Source organism: Maylandia zebra, linkage group LG18, assembly GCF_041146795.1.
Source record: "Maylandia zebra isolate NMK-2024a linkage group LG18, Mzebra_GT3a, whole genome shotgun sequence".
Taxonomy (NCBI): Eukaryota; Metazoa; Chordata; class Actinopteri; order Cichliformes; family Cichlidae; genus Maylandia; species Maylandia zebra.
This window is the reverse complement of record NC_135184.1, coordinates 13,611,258-13,620,283: the sequence shown is the minus strand read 5'-3', so window position 1 is coordinate 13,620,283 and position 9,026 is coordinate 13,611,258. Positions and strand designations below refer to the sequence as shown.

General features: G+C 39.6%; 1 protein-coding gene across 1 annotated transcript in view; it reads left to right on the top strand.

Moving 5' to 3' along the window:
* The first annotated feature begins 1,677 nt into the window (after positions 1-1,677).
* Positions 1,678-9,026, top strand: part of yes1 (YES proto-oncogene 1, Src family tyrosine kinase) — a 33,055-nt gene continuing 25,706 nt past the window's right edge. Inside the window, exon 1 of the mRNA XM_004542953.2 lies at positions 1,678-2,071. The gene's annotated coding sequence lies outside the window, so the exon portion shown is untranslated. The remainder of the gene's footprint in view (positions 2,072-9,026) is intronic.

Sequence of the window (9,026 nt, the reverse complement as noted above, 5' to 3'; positions counted from 1 at the left end):
TGACGACAGATGGCTGCCCCTTTCGGAACCTGGTTCTGCCCGAGCTTTCTCCCTGTTAAAAGGGAGTTTTTCCCTCCCACTGTCGCTAAGCGCTTGCTCCATTGGGGGGGGGGGGGGGGGGGGGGGGGGGTCTGATTGGTGGGTAGTGGAGTTTTCTCTGCATTGCTGTAAGGTCTTTACCTTAAAATATAACGTGCTTTGAAATGACCGTTGTCGTGATTTGATGCTATATAGATCAAATTGAATTAAATGGAATTGAATTATTTAACTTTAAAGGCTAACCGATAATAAAATATAATATTAAATCTAACCGATGAAAAAACAAAATGTAGATATCGAGCAGTGGAAATCATTGCATGATGACAAACAGTGACCGTGCAAACTCTGAGAATCCTTGCTCGTATGCATCCGAAGTGTTTTGCAGAGGGAGCCACTTTCTAGGAAAAAAGCATCTGGGGGACATGCTGTGGCGCCTGCGCACTGTGTAGTTAGAGTCAGTAGGGGTCAGCAAATCACTTGAAAATTGTTTCATCCCTTTACAGACACACTCCCGCTGTGTCTGTAGTCAGCTTTTGGTTAGGTGTTCAAGGTGAAAGCCCAACATTAGCCTCCCGCTCTCCTTCCTTTTCTCATTAAATATTTTGAAATTATTTTAAATATGACTTTTTTTAAACTACCGCCTCTGTGTAAGTTTAGAAATCTTATGGAAACAATGAATATTTTAATAAGTGTTTTACACACTATGATTTTCCAGTCTGTGCTTCGCAGACAGCCTCGCTGAAACACGCAGTCTTTTACACCTATTGTTAACTCAAGTATCTGCGTGAACACACCTCTTTTAACCGTTTGTAAAACCCAGATGGCGCTAAATGCCTGCGCAATATGAACAAAGTTCAGAGGTGAACACCACGACGCGACTGCGCTTTATTTTTATGGCCAAATAATACATCTTAAAAAAAAGAAAAATAATGAATGGAGATTGTTGGAGAGCATAACTGAAAACGCTTTAGCTGTCCGGGCAGATGGTGGGCTTTCTCCTTTACAGGGATGTCGGCCATATTGGGCACACGGGAAAACCGTTCAATAGGACACAATGATACCTTCAAGTTCTATCGGAAATAACAAAACGTCGACATGACCAGGCGTGGGCTAGATAAAAGTTTGATTTTTCTTTTTTAATGACCAAATAATTGAATTATTCAGATTAAAAGACTCTTTATCTTGTTGCAGTACAAAATATACCACGGAGTAAGATATCCGTTACACATGAGTAGTTCACTGACAGACAAAAGTAATTACTTTGAAGTTATCCTCGGTGTGGTTATTTGCTGTACTTCTGTGAGCAAGCTAAAATTCTTTGGGTTTCGTACAGTTTGACAATTAGAAGAAGCAATTTGGTGATATCGCATTTTTAAAGAAACAAAGGCCAAACATTCAGAAAAATAATGGTCAGATTAATAATAATTATTATTATTATTATAACATAAGCGTCTTCAATCCTCATTATAGTATACACACACAAACAAACCGCGCTATTATATATATATAGTAACACTGGATAAGAATGGATATTTATATTATGCTGCCTCTCAAACTGGAGGTCGGATTGGCGTTTGAAGTTGGGATTTGCCGATGTTCGAGTCTAATCTGAGCAAGTGAAGGCAGCATGATTCCTTCTTTGGCCTCGTCTGTTCCTCGGTCCTAGTCCGGCTATTGTTGTGTGTCTTTCGTGGCAACCCTGACCTATCGGCAGGCGGTGATTTCTGATATTTTAAACTGCTTTGCTCAGCGCCTCCACCGCCATATTAAGTAGTCTTTGTCAGCTGGCGGCGTGTCCTCGCTTTGAGGGAATTTTAATTAAAAAAAAAAGGATCCCAGTGAAGGGCTCAGTGCTCGTGAAGTAGTTAATCGGTATGGGACAGACGGAAGACTGAGATTCCACGTTAGTAGAGTCTGCTCGTGTCGCCCGTTTCCACTTAAGGTTGTCGACGTGAAATTGAAAACGCTGGGGGGAAAAAGGCTCACAGGACGCATGTAGCCGACCCACCACACTGCTACGGTCGCTTTTGAGGTAAGAAACGCTCGCCAACAACTGACATTTTACGTTGGAAGTCGATTCAGCAGGGCCTCGTTGTGTTTGTGACACTTGGAGAAAGTTGGGAAGGGACCAGAGGAGTTTCCTCGCTGTGTTACATTGTCGTAAAAGCATGTTTCATTATTAATCCGCGTTTAAGACCCCGGTGGGGTGGGGGTGAGGGGTCGGTCCTGTGTTGGAGAGGACAGCTGTTTGGAAAGGCTCCAAAACCGTCCTGGGACAAGACGAGAGCAGAGTTGTAGCTATGATGAGAGGTATTATTTATTCATTTACATCTTGGAAATCTTTATTTCAACTACATATTTTGGTTCTTTTCATACAATAAAAGTTTACCACCCTGTCCCTATCTCTGTGCCTCACCCAGTCTCCCTCTCCACACATGCATCAGCTGTTTTAGGCCTCAGCTGTGATAGGCCTTTTAATGCAAGGCACTCATCAGATTTTTCTAAATGGCCAGTGTTTTGATGCCAACTTTGCTCTTGCGTGCTTTTATTGTGATAGTGCAGCTCTGTTCCTCAGACTTATACACACGTGTGTAAGATTTTCAGGCATGCTGCTGTGTTGGATTGTGTATGTATCCTAACATTTACTGCCCCTGACTCTGCATGTGTCTGTCGGTGTGCTTATATACTCTGGTGCCACGGTAATCCCTCTGTTAGTACAGCCCCAGTTGGCTGGACAGTTGTGTCTCCTTCTCACACAGACACAAACACACACATATACACACACAGCTGGAATGGAGAGGGCAGTTGGTAGAGGAGTGAGGAGCACTAACAGGTGGTGTTGGCTGCGGTCCAGGAGCTTGAATTTTAACTGGGTTGAAGGATCCTTGCATACTCTTTGAGTGTCCTCATGGCACGAATGAGACTCTACACTGTCATTAAAGTTTGCTGATTAGAAGCCTCCAGTCTTTTGTGCCACAAGTGGAAAGGCTGAAGTCGTAAGGCAGCTCCACACATGTTGGCAATCTGAACAAATGTTTGGATTTTTGGTGAAAAATAAAAAAATAAAAGAGGAGAATTCACCGTGGGCAGAGGGAACAAGAAGAGCTCTTCTTTTTAATAGCTTGAAGATGGCTCTTTCTCTTTCCCAGCCTCACTCTAGCCTTTGACGGGCACAGCAGGTGGCCTCGACGGCATGAATGGATTCGGAAGGAAGTTCATCTCCTAGCTCCCCGACAGTCCCCTCCTCTCGCTGTGATTGGCAGAGATGGCAGGCTGCCCTGAAGATAAGACCGAGCTGGGCCTCAGAGAGTGTGCCAGGGCAATTACTGCGTTATGCTTTAGTAATGGGTTTTCAGGCCCTTGTATATTTTCATTGCTCAGTGCTTGTGGCTGGCGTTAAAAACCAAGGCGATTAACTTTAATATTATGCAATGGCTTTATCTTTATCAGAATGAGCAGTTTGGCTGTAGAAATAATGTTTACTTATGCATATTGCACATGCTCATTAATAACTTTTTTACGGTGCTGAAAAGATCAATGAAAAACAAATAAGCAAGGCTGGAGTGATTGATGAATTCATCTGAAGAATCTATAAAAAAATACTGAACGATTGCTGGTTTTCAAACTTTTCAGATGTGAGGTTTTTTTCTGCATTTGTCTCATTTACACCACTATGACTCAGTTTTTTCGATTTTTGTTTTCAGTGTCCAAAAAGTTCAAAAACAACTCATGTTTAAGGATTTCCAGCTGATCGGGTTAATCCACTACCTGGATCACATAACCATAAGGAAATTGGTGCACGTTTTCATCTATTCTTGGATATAGAGTATAAACATGCTTCTCTCTGTAATTGTACCTGCTCTAATAATCTGGCCCTCCAGGTATTTGAGTATTTCAATACAAAGGTTTTTCTTTATGCAATGTTCCAAATAGGGCTTCAGTCTATATTTGTCTCTATAAGTTGTGAAATAGTGGTCAGTACTGCTCTGTGCCAAGTTTCACTCTCTGGTCACTTCCATGTTATTGTTGTCAGATGACATTTGCAAACATTAATGCCTTTCTTTTATTTAAAATGAATAAATAAGTGTCCTTCCTGAGTTATGACCAGTTTGTTTAACCACGATCTCCATTAGCAGCATTAGATCCATTAGATCAGCCTCAGGTTAGCTATTTTTAGCTTAGCTATTTATCCTGGGGTCCCTACACACATAATCCAACAATCGCAACATGCAAACAAAACAAGCAGGTTCTTTGTATAAAAAGAACATTTTAATTTAAACAACTAACTTATATCTATTGCTTTGGTTCCAAGATCAGGGCTTTAAGTTTGCGTTCATATTCACACAGTATATTTACATCCTGTGTCCATCAGCTGTCTTCATTATCCATTTGTTAATACTGCTTTAACAGATATTTAAACTGATTTAACTTGTGAGAACATTGCCGTGCACATCATGCAGATTCATTTTGAGCTATTTGTAACTTATTTATTCCTTTTGTTGAAGCACTGGAACAGATCACACTAATGCATTTTATAACCTCGTGTCATTCATTTTAAAGCTCTTCTAATGACTGACAAACCTCCACCTGTTTTACTTACATTATTATCAGACTATGTTAATTTACAATCCACCATTATATCAAATAGTTTAGTTTTCTTCGATAGGAACATTCTTAACACTCAGGTGGTAACATTTAACACCAGTTTATTATCTGTCACACAATCTTCTACAGCCTTCAACTCCTCATTACGTGTTTCCTTTAACTTATCGGTTGACGCTATAAATAACTCTTGAGTCATCAGCATATATAGCAATCTGAGCCTATTTTAATAAGATCATTAATAAAAAGACAAAATAATAATGGTCCCAAACAGCTACCTTGGTTACTCCACACATTACATGTCTTGTCTTTGACGGACCATTAAATTAAATAATCTGCCTACAATTTCACAGACAAAAGTTATGTTATATCTGAAATGAGTGTGCTGACCTGGAAGCAGTACATATGTTATCACTGCAAGATAACATCAAGTATTATTCAGGCATTTACAGCTACCATCTGAGCCTTTCAGTGACAAACACAGCACTTTTAGTCTGACATGGACAGTTGTCTAGTGGGATTACACTGCAGTCATTTTATAGTTACCCATTATAGCAATCTCAATCACTACCAATGCAAACAGTTGTGGTCCAACCAGATTGGAACCAGTTAGAAGAAACCTGGTTTATACAATGTTGATAAGCCTGTAAGCTACCAGAATACTTTGCCTTAAAAGCTGTCAGAAACAGAGACTGAACGATGAAAACCTTTGCTGATAGCTTTCCGTACTTGAGTGTTTTTTTTTATATAGACTTACACTCTATTCTGGCTTACATATTCTGACTTAATATACAAAGTCTTACACTCTGAAAAAATACATCCTCTGTTGAGCTCCGGTCTCTGGTATACACCCTACAAGCCCAGTCTGCGTCACAGAAATGTCCCAAGTGACTGCAAAGTTTGCGAAAGGCAGTTGTGTAAGGGTCAAAGTCTTCTCCAAAGTTGCGTCATTCGCGATCTGTCACCTCAGTAGCCAGAGTAAGGAGCTTCATCTCACAGGACATAATGCATGAATATCGCATTTATACAGAGCTGTACTGAACCATTTTTCTGAGAGCAGACATGCTGGAATTTGTTTTGTTTCTTTTTAAAAAAAAAAAAAGCCCTCAAATAATTAAAACCAGTTTGTCCATTAGGATTGAGTTTGTTTTCTTTTCGTTTGACAGATCTGAGATTTAGCATGACGTTTTCTTTTCCCTGTTTTTGCTTAGTTACTCTGCTTACAGTTTCTGCCTGATATTTGCATCAAATTGCTGTACTGACTGTATAACTGGTTATCTCTTGTGTGGTAGCTCGCTGACTCGTGCCATTATAACAAGTATAAGGCTAACAGTTTGTAATGCTGGAATTTTTCTTAATTTGAATGTTGATGCATGCCAGCCGCAGCAAATAGCTTCCCGCCTGTAGTGCAGCTTCATTGTTGTATTTTCCCCTCTGGGAAGCAGCAGCCTGTGTCTCCTTAATCTGCATCAGCATCACTGGTAGTCTGGCACATAGCATTGCATGTCGCATGTCCCTGGATACAGTCTATTGCCAGCATTTGTTTGAACACATACCAGTCGCTGGGAGTAAAGTTATTCATAAATATGCGTGGGAGTATCTGGATAAGTATATTTCCCTTTCTTCTGTTATTCCACACAGTGGTGGTTGTTTGAAGTGCAATGCAACTAATCAGTATTGTCGTTCTTTATTATTGCACCATTTGTTTTCTAAATTAACATATTTTTCATTCCTGTAAATGGTCCGTTTGATCTGAAGGAAGATCAATAAAATTGAATGAACGTGAAGGGTTATGGTAAATATTAAAAAAAAATATCATTCAATTAATGTTGTTGACCTAAGTGCATCAAAACTTCAAGCACTGCCATGGTAATCAATGTCCAAATCAGTGCTTCAGTTTTTTGGGGTTTTTTTTAATATATGTACTTTACTAAAGAAATCAAAGAGACCACAAAAGAACTCACAAAAAATCCTCGAACATGATTTATAATGCATCAACATTATTAAGGTCACTTTATTGATCATGTTTGACGCAAGCTGTGATGACACCACAGCTCAGTCACCACGTATACAGCCGCTGAGGGTGTGCCATACTCACTGTAGTGTTCTTCTGAGTGATGGGTGTCGCCACTCAGACTTCTATACAGCATAAGTGCTGGTCTAGGAGAAGAAAATGTCAAAAAAGACAAGCAAAGAAAATCAGAATTTGTTTTTTTTTTTCCTTTAAAGAATTCTCCGGAAAGTCTGATCTTCTCTGGAAATCAGAGGTTCTGCGCTATCGCTGAGGTGGTGGTTTAAAAACAACACGACCAGCTGGAACAACAACAAAGCCTGGCACGCACCAGCGGATGTGGGGCCACCCTTTGTGGCGCTGTTTGGCAACATTAGTGGGTAGTTTATTTCAGACAACATTTAATGATAGGCGAGACCACCACAGCTATCATCTGCCAACAAGTGACACTTGTCAAAATAACTTGTCTGGATACAGTCTATAAAAGAAGCTACTTTTAACTGCTCGCTTATTCACAAAGGATCACCGCAGCAGGCAACTCTGTATGTTTGATTTGGCAATTTTTTTTTTCTTTACGCTTGATGCCCTTCCTGGTCCAACTGGAATTATTTCCAGTTCTTACCTAAAAGGAATTTATAGGTTACAAATCTACAGGAAGTTTGGCAAGTAATCACAACAGCTTTTGCTAATGCAAACTAGGACTGCAACTAATGATTATTTTGGTAGTCGACTAGTGTGCCAACGATTGTTTCAATAACTCTTATCTCCACTTCTTGTGGGCAAACCTCTTGCACCAGGCTCCACTACCTCACCTCCTCAAGTCTGCTCACCTGTGAATGTCACCCTGTTGTCTCGTCCCACAGCAAATTAAAATAATGACTCACGAACATTTGAATTTGAAAATTTAAAAATAATCTAATGTAATTGTAACATTTCTCAATAGGACATGCTTAATTCTAATTGTACTATGATTGCATTCTCTTTAACGACTAATCAGTACACAATAAAAATATAGTTCAGATTACAGGTTTAGCAGTATTACTGCTGTTTGTAAGCACTGCTTCCATCTTGGATGGTGATGTCCGTGTTGGTAGGGTGTCTTTGAATTTTCAAGTTGGAAGTTTTTGGGGATTGTTCCAGTTGAATATTCTAACTCATAATGCCATAGATCATAGGCTCGTTACATGATATGATGTTGCCCACACCTATGCTGATGTGTAGTGCACAGCTTGTTTAATTACTGTGGATGTTCCAAGTGGTGCCAGTCGATAGACTTTTTTTTTTAATGCCAAGATTAATATGTTTTTTCATTCTTGTGTCTATTTGTATTTGTCTATTCCTGTTGTACTTATTTTTTTTACGATCTCTTCTATTCCGATAGTTTTAGTAATCTGCCTGCAGGAATCTGCTAACATTTGTAAGCCCTTATATTGATACTACGATTATTGTTCTTTATACTGAGGTGATGATTGTTATTCTCTTACTGATAATTAAAAAAAAACTGGCAAAAAACTAGCCAGAATTGAATAGGAAGAATCGACGGTGCTGAACAGGCTAATCACAATAGTTGAGGGCTGTGCTGACCTGACGTGTAATCACGGTTCTCTATAGGAGCGCGTCAGGTTACAGCATAGAGTTCAGAGGGTTTTGTGGTTATGTCATAGGTCACAACGTAGGTTTCACGCTGTAGCAAAACTTGAGCATAGCTCTTTTGCTAGCTGCTCCTGTTGTTAAACTGTAGAACAAATAGTTCTGCCTGTAAAGCACTGCAGTGTTGCTGATTATCTAGTAAAACTTTTTGAGACAGGATCAGGCCGATGCCAGATCAGCATGCCCAGTTTTGTCAAAATCGCTGTTATGTTATGTTTTTGAGAAACTATGGGACTAAGACGTCCTTTGTGAGCTGACAAAATACTCCCATTTCTTAAATAAAAAAAAAAAATTATAGCTCAGCTTCACGAAAAATTGAGTTTTTTAGAATGTATAGTTTGCACAGGGCAATAACACAATGGTAGCATGCACTATACATTATCCATCTTAAATCAGATCATGACCCAAATCACTGTATGGGCTTGAGGCACCATTTACCGTGCCCCTTGGAACCACCAGAAAAATGGCACATTTCTTTCAGCTAAACTCATTGTGTGTGTAACAGCCTCATTTAGGAAGCCATCTGAGAGAAGATACAGTAATCTGCCTGTAATTTGATTTGCTGTGAAGGCGATTTAAGCTGTCATTGCTGTTGGCAGATTTGTCACACTAGAGAAAACACTGGTAGTAATATTTATCTTTGTGACATGCATTATCGGGCTTTTTTTTTCCTTTTACAAAACTGCAATTGATGTATAGTACAATGATTTGGCTAAGCTGTTGT